General features: G+C 46.4%; 1 long non-coding RNA gene across 4 annotated transcripts in view; it reads right to left on the reverse strand.

The window, feature by feature from the left end:
• Positions 1-18,007, reverse strand: part of LOC110345428 (uncharacterized) — a 49,755-nt gene extending 31,748 nt beyond the window's left edge. Inside the window, exons 1-4 of one of the 4 annotated variants that reach the window (XR_015452407.1) lie at positions 17,880-18,007; positions 16,251-16,520; positions 14,960-15,135; positions 247-7,175 (exon numbers count right to left, since the gene is read on the reverse strand). This is a non-coding gene — a long non-coding RNA (uncharacterized LOC110345428). Of the gene's footprint in view, positions 1-246; positions 7,176-9,699; positions 14,070-14,959; positions 15,136-16,250; positions 16,521-17,879 lie in introns of those variants that run through there. The other 3 variants (XR_002388754.2, XR_002388755.2, XR_015452406.1) reach the window with 3 other exon arrangements.
• Between the last annotated feature and the right edge of the window lie 23 nt (positions 18,008-18,030).

Genomic DNA, 18,030 nt, shown 5'->3' on the forward strand with positions numbered 1-18,030 from the left:
TTAGGCTCCAAGGAGGACATCTCACTGTTCTGCTGATGTGCTGGGTGCAGGGAGGGCAGAAAGGCGCTGTCCACTGCCTCTGTAGACCCTCACTCCAGCATCCTCACTGCTGGGACTCAGTCTTGGAAAATGACCAAGAGAAGGAATATTTGACCTAGAGCTAAAGATGCTCTCATCTCACCTGAGGCTGGGGCAACAATGTATGAAGAGCTGCAGACCCTGCTTATCACACACATGGCAGCAGCTCATGCCTCATCTTCACAGTGAGTCCCTGCTTCTGTTCTTGGCTCTAGGACTAGTACCTCCCTTAGTTCCCACTCCTCCACAGATGAGGAAACTTTGGTTCATTCGGCAGGTCTTGCTTCACAGCTACAGACCTCCCTGCATCAGCTGCCTGCAAATTGGATCTTCTCCTGGGCTCACCTGCCACCCTGTTATCCTGCCCCAACTCCCCAAGGCCTCTGTGATCCACTGGCCTGCTTCCCTGTTACTGAACCTTGCTCTGACAGCTGCCCTGTGTACCCAAGCCATTGACCCCCATCTCAATGCATGTGCTACCAAGTAAACCTCAGGCTGAAGGGGCCTCAGTTCCAGAGTCTGCTCAGTTCTCTTCCAATGTTATCAAACCCATCACCATGCCTAATTTTCCTTAGGATCAAGGTTCTTTATCACAGAGATGCTAAACTAATACTGCAGAACTACTAAGAAGCAGTAGAGTTTAGCCATAGCCATACATGCAAATCACAGACATTTAGAGTTAGCAAGAAACTTAGATCTAGCTAATACCACCCAACCATCTCATTTTGGTGTTAAAAAGATTCAAGTTTGGAGCAAGAAAGTAGTTGCCAGTGGTCACACGGCAAGCCAACCACTTATGAAAGCAATATTGAGTCCACTGCACCTGATGGGGTGTGGAGGTGGTCTTGGCATTGTCCCACTCAGAGACAGGAGCAGGCCTCAAGGGCTGGCGCAGCAGCAGGAAAATGAAAGGAGCCCTGGGATGATGGCAGCTTCTATGGCCCTTCTGAGGTCTGTGTCAGGTGGAACTTAGGTTCCCCAAGACAAAAATAAGATTCTGAAAATACGTGGTCCATGTCCCCATGTCCAGCCATTTTTGTCCTCCAGGGCTCGTACAAACCTATTTCCAGTCTTTCCCATGCACTCAACTCAATTTCTGTGGACCAAGTACACGTCACCAAGGAACCTACCAACCATAGCTGTTCCTGAATTTCTCAACACTCCCAGAACAGGGCCTGAGGACAAATTAGGGAGGAGAGTTCTCAGCTCTCAGCAATGGTGCTTGCTTGTTGTCCTCATTCAGAGCTGAGCTCGAAGTGAGATAAGGTGCAGGGCTAAGACAGGCCAGGCTTCAGGAGCACCTGTGCTTCTGCCCCTATCCTGGTGAGGGGCCTCAGGCCCAGGTACCTGATGGCTGTGCTAGTTCTGACGGGCCTCTGGGCAAGGAGAGTCTGAAGCCCCACATAACAGAAAGAAACATCCAGCTCAATCTGCAGCTTGCGCTGAAGAGCTAAGTGGCACGTAATTCAGTTAAAGAAGAAGGAAGCAAACCTCATCACAACAGTCAAAAACATGAAAACAACAAATAAACAGCTGCTTTGAGCTGGCAACAAGGAGGCAAATTTGATCCTTGCAGAAAGAAAAGTGCCGTCTTGTATGTGCATGTGGTGGCTGTGTGTGTGTGTGTGTGTGTGTGTGTGTGTGTGAGTGCGTGCGTGTGCAGGGAGGGGCGGTGTGCTTCAAGAAGCTGCAGCTGTGAGCAGTTTAGAGCGCGGCTTTCACCGAGTTCCTGGAACAATTTGCTAGATTAGAACTATGCCATTCACAGCAGCAGACTCGGCCAAGTTTTAGCACGAGTGGGCTGCACCCACCCACAGCCACCACACTCACACTCCACCTGCTGCAAGCAGGGCTGTGGGGGAAGCATTTGCACTCCAAGAGCCAAGAGTCCAAGGGCCAGAACACGCACCGCACAGCCACAGGTGAGTGTGAGACAAAGGAAGGGCTGTTCCGTTCAGTGCATAGTGGGCAGACAGTATGATAGCACCAGAGCAAAATAAGGACCCCGGACTCCTCTCCAGACTGCATAGATCAAATCTCCAAGAGTCTCATCAGTGTGTTTTAGCAGATTATTCTCTTGTGCATGAAAGTTGGTAATGTATTGTCTTTAACAGCACCAGTTAACTATTGCCATAATAATTCTGCATAACAAGAACAAACTCACAAAATCTCAGTGGTGTGAAACAATAGCCATTTGTTCTTGCCAGAAGAACTCAGCTTCTAACTGCAGGTCTAGGAGTGCTAGGGGCAGGGCAGGTTGGGGCTGGCCAGACCTAGGGTGCACAAACTCCTCTCCTAGCCATGGCAAAGGGAAAAGAGGGCAATCCGGACCCCATGAACTCTCTTGAGGCCCAGTGTGAGATCAGACTCACTGTTACCTACACTCCCAATGTCCACAGGAAGCTACATAGACAGGCCCAGAGTGAAAGGAGAGAAACAACTGGCTGTCCATGAGATGATGAAAAGGCCACAGATTAATGAAGGGGTGAAGAATTGGGGCCATGTGATGTTCACAGTTTGTTGTTGTTTTTTAATCAACAAAAGAGCCTCACTTGTCAATTATCTTATCTGTAAAATGGGTACATAGTAAGCTTGCCCCTAGCTAGTTTACCCAAGTATTGGAGGCATGTAATGAATTAATGCATTTGACAGTGAGGTCTCATCTGTGTCAGTAGCTAGCAGGACTACCACACCTACAACATGAGTTTCGAAAGCCAGAGTGTAGTAGACAGGTAGCCTATGTTCTGCCAGGTTCTCCAGATCTGTGTTAGACACTGCTGTTGTTGCTGTTCACTGTGTCCCCCTCCATGCTCACAGGCACTCAGGATAGGAAGGACCACAAACAGAGGCCACCCTTTGGTGGATCCAAGTCCTCCTGTTGAAGAGACCACAGCAACATTTCTAAACACCCAGCCATGTGAACTTTTCACTGTCATGCATTACCTCCAACATTCTGTGAACTTTCGGCATGTCTGTGCCCAGGCAAAGTGACATAGCGCTCCTCATTCAGGTCCTGGCTGGCCAGCAGTTACATCCCTCTCAGGATGTCCTGAACACTGGGCTTTTGGGGAAGGCCTGTTGTGTTTGATGAATTTGTGTGATCTCTACACATTTGGCTCTGAAGAACTTTGCCTAGTACCTTATCCACAGACAGATGCTGTGGTGTCTCTGACCCAAACTTTAATCATGGTAGGCCAAGGATGTGGGATCACAGCTCAGCTCTTAGCCACTCCTGCCCATGGCACTGTGATGTGTTACTGCACCACAGGGACTGGCTCCCACTCACCTAAAGTGAGCACACTCTGGTGAGGAGAATCTCAGGTGACTGAATTATGCCCTATATTATTTTTAGTCCACCCTGGCAGCACCCAGCATTCCTTCTTTTCCAGTGTGCACCTGAGATTCAGCTCTTTATGTGTTGCTGTGGAATCCTGGATACCAGGTGCTGCCTCTCACAGAAGCAGTGTGGTCTGAAGCCCGCTTCTCCCCCAGAACCCCTTCACCCCAATGACAGGACTGTGGAATCCCCACTGCCCCTCTCAGGGAAGGTATTAGAGGTGGTATCATACTTAGCTAAGATGCTTATCTCCCTGGGTTTGAGGGAGGAATAACAAAAAAGGCACACTTTTTGCACTTTTCCCAATATATGCCTGGGCAGGACAGTTTTGTCAGTCTCATCTAGGAGATTTTGCAATCTCCAGGCTTAAGCATTTGGCAAATGAAAAATTTATTTCCTGTATTATTACTTTGTTACTTCTCCATCTGTTCATTTTTCTCCTACTATTTATAGAATATGTCCTCCAAATATCTTCTTATAGTTTTCAACTCTGTTCTTTGTCCTACATTAAGCTTATTAATCCACCTGGTCTTAGAAGCCATTGATTTGATTCTCAGTAGTAGCCATCTCCTTTAGTTTGGCTACTGAATTTTCTAATCTGGAAACAGGACTTTTAGTTTCAGAAAGTACTCATTATGTGTGACTTAATCTCCCCTGGTGCTCTAGTTTGGTAGCTATTGCAGTTGGAGTTTCTGTTGTTTCCTTCAGTAGAGGCAGCTACTCTGGGTGTTCTGAGTGTGCTTCTCTCCTGCTCAATGGTCCCTTTAGGTATGTTTTGATTTTCCTTCACTGCACCACATTCACCTTACAGGCCCTTTTGGGTCTCCATGAGCTTGATAAGCTTTGGTGCTGAGCCCTGGTGGTAAGCCATCAGCCTCCACTGAAGCACCAGGAGGAAGCCACTCCACTCCTAGCCATTGCCAGTGGAGCTAGCACTCCCCCAGCTTCAGGGATGCAGTGGGGTTCAGCCTCAGGGATGCAGTGGGGTTCAGCCCACCCCAACAGCCTCCATCAGCAACTCTACCCAGTATCCAATTGCTAGAATCTTTCCTGAAATATCTAATACCATCAAAGACATAATGTCTAAAACAGAGCTCTTGGTTTTCCTAAGAAACTAGAGTCTCACTTCTACTATTCCCTCTTTCTTCAATCCACAAGCTTAAGTGCCATTCTTGATTCCTCAACCCCCTCATCATGCACATGCAAAACCCACCACGTCTTCTTGGTCCCAGATCTAGTTACCTTACTCTCCACCAAGATATGTGCTGCATCTACAGTGGTCAGAGTTTATTAGGATGTTTAGCCCCAGATTTGGACCTCTTCACTTATTCAGACATCCATGCCGAAATGGATATACACTAAGCACCCACTGTATGCAAGCCCTAGGGCAGATGCTTAGGAAGTAATGGTGAAGAGATGGTACACTTTGCCTCCAAGATGCTTACTGTATAGAGGTGGAAAAACATTAAGCAAACAGAAAATGACATACAGAGGGCAGATTACCACCTAGGGGTAAGAGCCAAGTGCTATGGAAATAGGGATGATGGCTGCCCATTTTCTCTGACATGTGTGAAGGGATCCAATTCCTTCTTTCTTTCCTCTGCCTTAATTATCTTGCCCTCTCCAAAAGAAGTCCCTGATAGCATTGCATTTATTCTGTCTCCACTCTCCATGTCTCCTGATAGCTGCCTCCTTTCTCTTACACTTCTATCCAGTTCTATCCCTTGTTCCCAGGCAGGAGCTACAAAACCTATTCTTTTTTCAGTGCACATTAGTTACACAAGCCAGTAGGTTTCATTTTTGCATACTTGTACATGCATACAACATAGTTTGTTCATTCCTCCGCTCTCCCCTCTCACCTGACCCCCTTTCTCTTCTCTCTAGTCTCCACTCTACTTTCTTAACCATATGAAGCACCACTAGGAGACCTATCCCTGTGTTCCTGCCTCCCAAAGCATCCAGGGGACCACATTTGATCACCTCTCTTATCTGCTCCTCCTACTTTCAATATCTGAAAGTGATAGAGTTTAATAGGAAAAGATCCTAGTTCAGCACATCCTAATTCACAAAGCTTTGACAGCTGTATGACTGCAGACAACCCTCCAGACATTTGTGGGCCTCAATTTCCACTTCTGTAAAATGAATAAAATGAGACAAGATCCCTTTGGGAGGAGTCTCACCCAGATTTGACACTGTGTGAACTTAAGAAACTTGTTTATCGTGTTTTAATGAAATGTAGGAGTTTTATCCTGGTGAAGAGAAATCAAAAGATGAGCATCTGCTGCCTTCAAACACACCCTGTCCATGCCGGGGAACTCCACTGCTCCAAGTGAGTCTGATGGCCCAGCAGCACCCATGTGCCCAAAGCCTGAAAATGGGGCATCCAGGGATGAGTCCAAGGCTGCACTCTTCTTAGATTTAGAAATCAGGAGATTCCTGAGTGCATTACAGTTTGAGGGGTACTGCCCAAGAGAACAAAGCTTCTCGAGTCCAAGAGCAGCAGGTTCTAGTTTCCGTAGAAGGAACTTTCTACTCTAGGGAGCAAGCTGCAGCTGGAAGATGACATCTGAAGGTCAGTGGGGCCTGTGCCACTGGGCAGAAACAGAGCCAGGACTGGCACTTCTCAGAGACGCTATGCTGGACTGCAGTGATGGCCTGCAAGTCTCTCCTCACTCTGAGGCTTCTTTCATTCCACCACTGCCCACTGCCTCTGTTTCATGCAGGGAAACAGGGGAGCCAGAATATATGTCCACTCATCTACATAGGTGGTTTTGAGAAAATGTTGCCGGGGTGCATGCAGTGGTGGAAGGGGACAGCCACAGTAAAGCAGAGAAGGACAGAGCATGGTGATGATGCACCCTTCTCCTCCCCAAGGCTGCTTCTGGGAAGGCTGCTGGGTTTACCAGGCCTGGAGCCTCCTCCCTGCTGGACTACACAAGGCCCTCTCTCCCTTCCTGGTCAAGGGCCTGGATTCTCAATTTAGAAGCTAATTCTCGTTCAAATTAGTCCATCTTGCAGATAGAATTAGAAGCTGGGTGATGATTGGAAAATACAATCAATTTAGTCCAATTGTTCTTGCATGTCAGCTCCATCCAATAATGAAGAATTTGCTCCTCAGGCTCTAGTCCTGACAAGGAGCCATTATCCACGGGAGTTAGATGAGTCAGATGGAGCACAGCAGCAAAGTGGGGGTTAGGCTGCTTTCAGCCCCAAGGGAGGGCACTCGGGCCAGGCCTAGGAGGGAGTCAAGGCAGGGAAGAGGGTGATCAGATTCTGCTGCTGGAAGAAAACTTTACCAGAGCATGACAATATATCTCTGCAATGTCTGGCACAGGGAAGCCCATGCCAACACAATGCACCAATCGGGGTCTCAGTTTGCTAAGATAGGACCCATGTGCCTGTCTTGTGGGGTTTTACATAGGAACACACAAACAAAACAATTCATATGAAAGCTCATTTGTTCATTTTAATGAAGATTTACAAGATCAGATATTTGCTAGGTATCAAGGCATGTGCCAAGCATTGCGATAGATGAAAGAGCTGCTTAGGTGAACAAAACACAGTCTGAGCTTCCACAGAACTTATGTAAAATTACACATGGATGATAAATAATAGAACCGACAGTGGTGTTGGTGGCGGTGATGGTGACAGTGATAAGGATGGTGACGATAGGTGTTCACCCTGAAGACACTGTTGGCTGGCAACTGATTTTAATGTGAAGGCAAAGATTCTTCCTCTCATTGCTGATCTGGGTTATGAGCTAAGAGAGATTAAAATGCTTTTGTATGAAGCAAACAATATGCATATTTTATGAAATACATTTCTCTGCCTGTTTAATTGTGGGATCTTCAAGAGAGGCATGGAGCCTAGGGCAGAGAAGGTGAGCCAGTCCCGGCACCAGGAAGGAGGCTCCCTCCATGCCATTCCACGCTCCTAGGGCAGAGAACGTGAGCAGGTCCGAGCACCCAGAAGGAAGCTCCCCCACTGCCATCCCATGCACCTAGGGCAGAGAAGCTGAGCCGGTCCCAGCATCCGGAAGGAGGCTCCCCCGCTGCCATTCCATGCTCCTAGGGGAGAGAAGGTGAGCCCTGTGGGTGCCAGAAGCAGCCCCCCACCATGGAAATGAGAAGACATGTAAACAAACCTGAAAAACAGACTTCCAGATCACCTACAGCAACCCTAAAGGGAAACAAGATGGAACAATCTGATACTCAACCACTTGAACTCTCTGAACTGGCAACAAAAGAGGATCTGGGAAAAATAAAATCAGAAATAATTTCTCAGTTAACAGCAAAGATTGTGCTCATGGTGCAAGACATGATTAATAAATCTAGAGAGAACGCAGATAAAAAAAATAGAGGATCTAAGGAACATGATGGAATCCCAACATAGGAAACAAATGGAATCCATAAAACAGATGCAAACAGATTCCTAGGAGATTAAAACTCCATCAAAAGTCTACACAGCATGGGCTGGGGATTTAGTTCAGTGGTTCCACCGCCTGCCTTGCAAGCGCAAGGACCTGAGTTCGATTCCCAGTACCAAAAAAAAAAAGTCTACACAGCAGAATGAACCAATGTGAGGACAGAATCTCAGATATAGAAGATAAGATTGCAATTAGTGACCAGGAAAAGAAAAATTGCTTTAAAATTTTAAGGGAACACGAGAATCAATCCAGCAGCTACTAGATGATGTAAAGAAGAATAACATAAGACTGATTGGAGTCAATGAAGAAACAGGAGATAGTGCAAATGACATAAAAAAACAAACTGTTCACAGAAGTGATGGCAGAAAACTTCCCAAGCAGGGGGAAAGGACTTGACATACAGATAAGTGAGGCATATAGGACTCCAGCTAGCCTTGATCAAAAAAAAATCTACACACAGGCATATAATAATTAGGATTCCAGAAACCCAATGGAAGAACAAAATTCTACAAGCAGTGAGAGAAAAGAAACAAATCACATACAAAGAAAAGCCCATCAGAATCACAGCAGACTTCTCAATGCAAACCCTCAAGGCAAGAAGAGCTTGGAGTGATATGTTTCAAGCCCTAAAGGAAAACAGCCTCCAACCCAGATTGATGTACCCTGCAAAATTATCTTTCAAAATTGATGGAGAAATAAGATACTTTCATGATAAAGAGCACCTCAGGAACTTCATGAATATCAAACCAGCATTCCAAAAAGTTTTAGACAATATCCTAGGAAAAGACAATGAGGATCACACCCCCAGGAAGTCCAGCAGAATGAATCCATTGGGCGTGACAAATTAAACGCAAAGGGGGAGAATCCAACAAAAAGAAAAAGTCATGACAAGGCTTTTAAAACTTTTAACTTCATCTCCCTGATGAGTGTATAATTCAATCTTGTTATTGTACTGATTAGTATTTTTCTGATTCTAGAGTTGCACACCTTTCCTTGTGCTGTACTGGCTATTTATCATCTTCTTATGTCTACTTTTTAATTGGGTTGTCTATTAATGAGCTGTAAGAGTTCTTTATATATTCTGGTCATAGGTTATATGTAATGTAAGTATGGTCTGTTTAAGGACTACTTTTCATTTTAATGACATCATTTAAAGTTCTAAATTTTGATGGAATCTCATTTATCAATTTTTTCTTTTATACATCATGTTTTTTGTATCCTAGGTAGTTCTTGCCTACCCTAAATTCATAAACATTTTCCCTTATAATTTCTTCTTAAAGTTTTATACTTTTAGGCTTTCATATTTAGGTTCATAGATCATTTCAAGTTGTTTTCATGTATGGAAAAAAAAAGGGTTGAGGTTAATTTTTTATATACGGATACCAGGTGTTCTAGTGCCATTCGCTGAAAACACTACCTTTTCCTCAGCTCTTAAATTGAGTTATGTTCTATAAAATGTTAATGTTAAATAATCTTTCATAACTCAGTGGACCATATATGTGTGGTTCTATTTCTAGATTCTCTGTTTTATTCCAATGATCTACATGTCTTTCCTTACACCAACACTGCCTTGATTACTGTAGCTTTAGAAGAAGTCTTAAAATTAGGTACTAAATGTCTTCCAACACTTTTTTTTGTTTTTTTTACTTTTCTAGGTCCTTTGTACTCCTACATAACTTTTAAATTTCAATATCCAATTCTTCATTTATAGCAAGTATACATAGACCTGAATTTTTCTATATATGTTGTGTTTTCTAATCCTGCTAAATTCAAATACAAGTTCTAGGGGCTCCTAGAGATTTCTTAGTATTTTCTCTGTAGATGATCATTTCATCTACATATAAAGATTTTGCTTCTACTTTGCCAATCCTATCCTAATTGTGTCATTTTATTGCCAGACTATTTTGGTTTGGGCCTAGGTTTCAAAGTTTAATGGACAGATGAAGAGTAAGCATATCTGCCCTTGTTCCCCACCTCAAGGAGAAAGCATTGTATCTTCTCCATTCATATAAGGCATTCTCGCTGAAAGTATGGAGTACATGTCTTTAATCTGTTGAGAAGTTTCTGTTCTACTTCTAGTCTCCTGATAGCTTTTACCATGAACAGCTGTAGAATTTAGTCCAATACTTTTTCTCCAACTACTAACAGGATCATATGACTTTTTCCTTTCCTCTGTTAAAATGATGACTTTTGGGGGTGGATCTTCCAATGCTGAACCAACACTGTCATCCCTATAATAAAACCACTTTCTACATACTGCCAGATCTGACTTCTAATAGTTTGTTTTGTTAAACAAATGTCTATCTATGTTCATACTTTTTTCTTCTATTATCTTTATCCAGTTTTAGGATTAGCACAATGTTGATTTCCTAAAATGAGAGGAGAAGTGTTCCTTTTTTTCTCTGCTTTAAATGTTTGATATAATTTATCAGTTAAAATGTATACAAGCCTGTTGTTGTCATATAGGTAGGTTTTCAAGCTAGGAATATACTTTCTTTAATAAGTGCTATTCAAATTTCCTCCAGAGTTAGTTTCATTAATTTGTCTTTCCAAGGTACTTCTTAGAAGTTGTCAAATTTATTTCAAAACAGATTTTTGAAATATGCTTTCTATACCATCTTAAATTCTGTAAAATCTGTGGTAATGTCTCCTAGGTCTTGATATTTTAATTTTAAAAATGTATAATTGATATTGTGTAATAGGAAGTAAAGGTCTAAAGGAGCAGGGGAAGTGGGAGGGGTAGGTAAAAGGAAAGAAGAGAAAAGAAAAAATATGAGAAAAGGAAAAAAATGGAAACAAATTCTTTGCAAATAGGGAAGGGTGGAGGGGGTGAAGGGAGGGCAGTGGAAGGGAGAAAAAAATAAAAGCCAAGAATTAAAGGATCATACCACAAAAAGAGAGAGAGAGAGGCATGGAGATTCTCCGTTCACTGCCGCTATGGATTTCAGTCTTCAGCCAGAGGCCTTGACCATGCTGTGTCCCAGCTCTCCAGGCCCACTGGTGTCAGTACATGCAGGAGAGCTAGGCCATGCAATGTGCCCTGGGCAGTTTCTTTCTTCTCTGGGCCTCAGTGTACCCTGTTGTAAAGTTAGTATCCATTCTCCTCTTGCTTAAATTTTTTCACACTGAGTTTATCACAAATAAATCTGCTAAGATTTACAAAGATGGTAGTGGTTTCCCAGAGATTGAAGACAAAAAAGTTATTAGAAAAGCTGTCCTAGAGACACATGCTGTGTTTCTGGACCTGACTCCAGTGGTCTTCCCAAGTGCTCATATGTCAAGACATTCCCAGCCTTCCTGTAATCTAAACGTGGATAACTTCCAACCCTCAGATATTTGCAGTTCTAAATATGCTTTTGAATTTGTAGTCTGCTGGACTCTCCTAGGTAGTCTGTGGGTGATGAAACCCAACCTGGTTCTAGGAGATGGTTTTGTGATTACCCATCCTGCACTGATAGACAAGTATCACTTATCAAAATCTTGCCTAGATTCATCAGAACCTGGGAGCTCTTTTCTAGACATCAGAATTTAACTCTTGGAAATCTTGTTTTCAAGTTCTGCTAGTTGTGCCTCCTCATATAGAGACAATTTTAATTTGATGTGAGGAACTCAATGGGCTGGGACTTCACCATTCCTTTTATGCCCAAGAACGTGCCATCAGCCCCACAGAACACTGCATTTATCCCACTGTTTTGTTCCTCTTTACTTGTCCCTTTTCCCTTTAGAATGTAAGCTCACTGTAGGTAAGTAAAATATATTTTCCAGTATATCAACTGCAAACAACAGACAATGTTTAAATCAATCTCTCTCTTTCTTTCTCTTTCTCTTTCTCTTTCCCTTTCTCTCTCTCTCTCTCTCTCTCTCTCTCTCTCTCTCTCTCTCTCTCTCTCTCACACACACACACACACACACACACACACAGACACACACACACACAATTTTCCTACTGTCCTCCCACCCACTCCAGGTAGACATCACTAACGGTCATGGTGCTCCATTCTGTTCATCACAGATGTGACTGCAAAACATTTCATAGCACTTCACACACCTACAGTTTACTGAAATTGGCATGCAAGATAAATTGATTTGCTGTTCCTGATCTAGCTCAGTCCCTTCATTTGGAATGTAGGCCTTCTTTCTCAGCCTTTGTCAGTCCTCTCTGAATACACTGTTTCCACTTGTATGCCTTGTCTACTGGTTACTTTAAAGAACATCCTTTAAAGATTTCCTTTTCAAAGAAATACAACTACCAGGCCTGAAAAAAGGCTCCACATGGTCATCAGTATGGCTTCCACAATGTGATGCCCTCCTGCCAAGCCCAAGTTGGCCTTCTGCTCCCTGACACTGCTTCTGTCCAGATGCAAGAACATATGCAGCGCATGAGTGGTGCTGGCCTCGGTGCTGAAACATAGGCGTGCATGTGTGAGACTGTGAAACCTACATTATTGAGGATTTAGGGTGTTTGCTTTGCTGAATGGAGGATTAGAGACCAGAAAGCCCAAAATGACCATCCATTTGCAGAAAACAGAGCTGGAGAATTAGAACTGTCAGATGTGTGCCCAAACCCAGGGGCTATATTAAAGCTCTCCCTAACACTGCTGACCCTTCTTCCCTAATTAGGCTGTGTGAGGACAGATGACCAGCTTCCCTACAGAGACACTGAATGCTTCCAGGCAGGAAGTAGCCACAAAATAAACTATGGTTTTCCCAGCTCTGGGCATGGGTACAGCCACAGAGGCCTGGGGCCACTGGCTGGGTAATGAGCCCAGGACTGCCACCTCTGGGATCTCAGGGAAGAGCCAACCACTGTGCGGTTTGCTGAGAGTACTATTCAGACTTTCAAGTGGACTTGCTCCACCTGTATTCCTGATGTATGAGGAAGGAAAAGCTCACCCCCAACATACAACACTCTCTGCTCATGAGTCCATATTTCTACTTTCTCCCTTCCCGGAAATCCTACAGATGAGTTTGTCTCATAAAGCCAATAGGGCCATGCTCTTTAGCCCCATCAGGCTCCCACCATCAGTGATCCATCAGGGAGTATGCAATGTGATGCTCTCTCCCTGTCTGCCTTAACATATGGTTCAGCGACATGCTGTCAGGCTGAGGAAAGAATGTCCAGATACACTGGATGCGTGTTCCTCTCCCCAGTGTCAGTAACACTCTGAGCTCCAGAAAATAAAAGAGAGAGAGAAATTTAGAATAGTCCTAGGCCAGAGGAAGCTTGAGAGGGAGGAGAGAAGCCTGATTTTAATATGCTGTCTTTTCTGAAACTTTATATTGCTAAATATATCTTTCAGAATATGCCTTATCACCCCAGCTATCTAAGATTTCTCTGCACCTCTTATAGCCTTCTCTCCCTCCTCTCCCATCCCCCCAAAAGTCATTACAGCCCCGACTATTTTTAGGTGATAAAAACATACTTGGAGGCAGCTTTGCATTGCTTGCTCTTCCTTCTCTCCCAGGTTTTGCACCTGCAGTAGCCCCAGCCCAGGTCCCCACAAACTTCCCAACAACCTGTCCTCTGCCTGTGTCTCCCTTCCCTCAGAAGAGTCCAGGGGAAGGCTCATGGGGAAAGGCAGACAATGAAACTGAGACACAGATGCCTCATCTTGAGAGGGCCATGGACTGGAAGCAAGAGCTAGTCTTTCATTTCTGCATTTTCAGCCAAAGTAAGCTCAGTGAAATTGGGATGACTGAATGAAGAAATGGAAGAATGAAACCAAAGCACCTGTGAGGGAAGTCTTCAAACTCCCTGGTTATGTCTTCCAAATGCAGAAAGACAGTGTGAGGAGTCCATGTTTGCCCATCACCCCAGCTGTGGATGGGAGTTAGGCAGGAAATTAAACAACTACATCCATCATATTTATTGAACAGCTTCTCCCTAGAAGACACCAGTGCATGAGCCCAGTCCTGCACACGAGTCCTGCACTGTGAAGAGAACATCCTTCTCGCCGCACACCAGCCTTGCTGTGCCAATGCTGTCTGCTGGTCTGGGTTCTGTTCTCCCAACACCATACACCACTGGCCCTTCTGCGGGCCTCTGCTCCAGGGCAACCTTCTTGAAGACACCTTCCCTCAGCCTCCTCTGGGTGCTCTCTTGCCCGTGAGCTGGTTTGACCCAGTTTGTCACCTTCCATATCCATGAGTGTCTTGTGTATCTCTCTGGCATCCACCAGCAGTCAGCCCCCAGGGAACACACAGCTGAAAAGTCTGGAACTCAATCACCTGACCAAAGGCCAACTTTGCCACTTAGTGAGCATGTGACCTTGATTAAGTTACCTACATACTATGCCCCAGATTGCTGACATACAAAATGAAACTATTATAGAAACTTACCATCTCCTAAGTAACCCCTTACATTATAAAATCAGAGACTTAAAACAATGCCTGGTATACACAAAGGGCCCAGTCAAGTTAACCATCCTAGTGGCTGTCATTCTTCTCCCCTCTCGCTCTCTCTCTCTCAGGCAGGAAGAACCATATGACAGGAGCTCAGTATATATTAGGGAAATAAATAAAAGCATGTAGACGTGAAGACAAGCCCACAGAGATGTCCAGAACTAAGTGCTATGGGACTCAGGAGAAAAGTAGTTCACTGCCTGTGATCCCTGATGGTCAGGGGAGGCTGAGGGAAAGAGCAAGGGCCTCAGAGCCCGGCTGGAAGGAGCTTTCAGGAAATCTGGAAGAGTGGACTCCACAAGGGGCAACTGGGTTCCTCACACATCTCCAACAGGCCACAGAACACCCCAGACTTGTCCCAGAGTTGCCCTCACTGAGGCACAGGGCTCCACTCCTCTCAGGCTTCCTTCAGCCACAGAAAGCAAAGCACAGGGACCATTAAATGACACTGCACTCCACTGCCACACACCTATACTCTTCCAAGGACTGGGATACCTGAGAGAATTCAGAAGGTTGGGAAAGAGGCAAGCAAGTGGGATCTGAGAGTCTCTGCACCAAATAGCCACCTCCAGTTTACCATGGGCAACAAGGGTGTGCCACAATCCGAAGCTCAGAGCAGAGGCACCTTAATAAAAGACTCAGAGCTCCAAACTCAACCACCCACACATACATACCGCTGTGCAGAGTCAGAGCAGGACTGGGTCCCCAGGACTCACCCCACTGTAGAGACAGGGTCAGTGTTCCTAGGGCTTCTTGGTGGTGCCTGGTGCTCTCACTGTGAGTTTCTTGTGTCCCTGCCTGGGCAATGGTGGGTGAGCACGTGCACTGCATGATGGTGGACTCCTCCTTGGGCCTTTCTGCCCTCATCAGCAAAATCATGGCTGTGGATTCCCTGTGGAGGAGAGGATGTTGGCTGGCTCTAAAAATGTACCCTAGCAAGTACACTGCTAAGATGGCAGCCTGGGGGCTGGGGCTGGTGCACAGGCAAAGGCAGCTCAGCTGTTACTCCCTAGGATGGTTGGCCCAGAAGGAGAGACTGGCCTGAAGAGGACCAGCACAATCCTGATGGAAGAGAGGCTGAGGCAGACAGAACCAGCTAGGGGAACAATTAACTGATAAGAGTAAACTAATTGTTATTCATATTAAATTAGGGCACAGGTGATTTGGAGAAAACCTACGGACCCTTCCAGATGTTTTGCCGGTTTTGCATTGCAGATGATGCTTTTATAGGACCCTTCTGGGACTCAGATTATGGGAACTGGGCCAAGACCAGAGCGGGGGCAGGGATTCTGTCCTGCTTAACTACACAATAAACACATAAAGGCTTGTCCCAGAGGACAGACCCGAGCTTTGCATACTAAACATACTTGTGCTTGGCTTCGGGGGCCTCTGAGAAGAGGGGCTCTCTCCTCACAGAGAAGGAAGAAGGAGAGAAAGATGGGTAATTCAGGAACACCTGGAGGCTGCTCCAGATATTTGGATCAAGAGCCAAGTTGTGGGGCTGTACCAAATCCAGATGTGGAATGGATTTTTCCAGACTTGCAGAGACCAAGCAGAGAGACAGAGAAAAGGAGTAAGAAGGTGACAGCTCTGGGTCAGACCACCTGGTGGGGACTGCTGCCCATGTGGCACAGGCGGGTGTGTGTGGGCGTGTACGTGTGCATGCATTCCTATGTGCAGAGCAGCTATAGGACAGGATGTTCATAGAGATTAGTTTTTCTGCACTCACATGTGTATCTAGCTCCATGTGCATGCTTTGTGTCTACATAGATCTGTGTGTGTGTGTGTATGTGTGTCCATGCACTTGGGGTGTTGCCAAAACTTGCCACAGAAACAAATGGCAGACTATTGTCTCTTTACTGAGCCTTCTCATGCTAATTTAAATCTCACATTATTCTTTTAAATTGGCATTAAAAATTAATATTAAAAAATTCCATAAACAGACCCTGGGGCTAAATTGCAAAACAGGTCCCAAGCAAGGGGTTTTATTATCACTATTGTTCTTACATGATTAGTGAGATGAAGCTTGCTGCCCTTCCTGCTCCAGCTGCTCAAGCTTCCATGAGCTAGAGGGCAATGCAGACACCTGCAAACTGCACCCCAAGGCCGCAGCCTCTTAGGATCCCAAGGGGCCACTTAGTGCAACCCTGTTCTCGACTTAGAGACAAGACTGATTAAAGACCTCAGCCCATCACGTAGCTGGTATCTTCAGAGCTGGTGGAGCACAGGCCTCCTCACTGCCATGGCCCTGAGATCCCACTCAGGAGCTTGTCCCTGCTGGAGAAAAGAGAGCTGGGTGTGAGCACACACTGATGGGGTCTGCTGTGGCCCCAATTCCTGCTGGTAAAACCCAGTTGGAAGCAGGCAGTCTCCAAGGGAGCCACTGTTGGACCATTTGCTGATTCTGTGCCTGGTTCTGGCTAGTTCAGAAAGGAAGTGGCAGCGCACCCTGGGCCTGGTCTCTCCTCTGCATGCTCTGATGCTCCATTTTCCTGTTCTTGTACCCGCTCTCTAGTTGATGTGGAGTCACGGAGAAGGAGAGTGTGCACAGAAGGGAATATTAGAAGGAAAATGTGGTCCCAGGAAAGATTTTCTTAGCAAAGTCTAAAGGAGCCTGGGCCATCCCACCAGGGGAAGGAAGGCACACAGCAGGGATGGCTGTGATCCATGCTGCATTAAGAGAAGGAGGAAATTATCCTGCACTGCAGCAGGAGGTGCTCAGGTTAGATTTGGAAGGACTTCCTTTCTGTTGAGGAGAACTGTTGCGCCCAGGAAGGAAGAGGGAGTGAGAGGAAGGCCAGCGGTCCTTAGTGATTGTGACTGATTATGTATTCTGAAAGTCTGCCTCACTGCGAGGTCTTGACCAAAGTGAGTGATTTTGAAGCCCCCACCCTACCCATCCCACCACACATGCCCCATAAAAGAACCAGGGCTTGGCTTGGTGCTCCCGAGCAGAGAAGGTGATGGGGAAAGAGGCCTTGGCCCACGGTACCACAGGTCACAGAGCCTGCGGAAAGCCGTGACACCCTACAGGAGCTGGGATGGCCCTGAGGACCGCTGTCCTGGGGACCGGGTCTGATGTATACCTTTTGGAGTCCAAGGATAGCTCTATGTCTCTGGCAAGTGGAGGAAAGGGCATTTGGAAACCTCTCCCTAGGTGGCTACATGAACTCTACCTCTGCACACGCACACAGCCATGCACACTTCTGCACACATCCACACTGCCTTACTGGCGACACAGCCCACCAGCTCACATGGCACAGCGCGCCTGGGAAACCACGGGTGGCCTGCGCCCCCCGTTCTGCTCCTCCGCCTCCGACAGCCCGGCCAGAGCCTCCGCCTTGTGCATAGCCAGCGCACTGTCCTGGTGGTGAGGGGGCTGGGACGCTGACACTCCCAGCTTGACCTGCACCTCAAAGATGGAGCAGTGCCCACAGACAGGGCCGCCCCTTGGTCAGCATCACCTCTGCCCCACACAAGCAGCCCCCTATCCTGACAAGATCCCGCGGGCCCTTTGGCCTCCTTCCACTCCGCGGCTCCTGCACCCGGTGAGGGGGCCGCACCCTCCCCGCTTTCCAGCCCTGCCTCCCGGTCCCAGAGACCCGCCCCCCAACAGCCCGGCCCGGAAACAATCACCCTTTGAGAGAGGCTGCCAAGCTGGGCGCCAGGAGCAGCCAGGATGGAGGCGGGGCGGTTCGGGGTGCGAGTAGGGGCCGGGGCTTTGACTCGGGGGCGCCGAGCCGGGCGCGTCCGGCCCCGCCCGCAGCCCCGGGTCCAGCGCCGGGAG

Source organism: Heterocephalus glaber, unplaced genomic scaffold, assembly GCF_053883595.1.
Source record: "Heterocephalus glaber isolate CG9 unplaced genomic scaffold, H.glaber_assembly_v1.0 deba00001446, whole genome shotgun sequence".
Lineage (NCBI taxonomy): Eukaryota > Metazoa > Chordata > Mammalia > Rodentia > Bathyergidae > Heterocephalus > Heterocephalus glaber.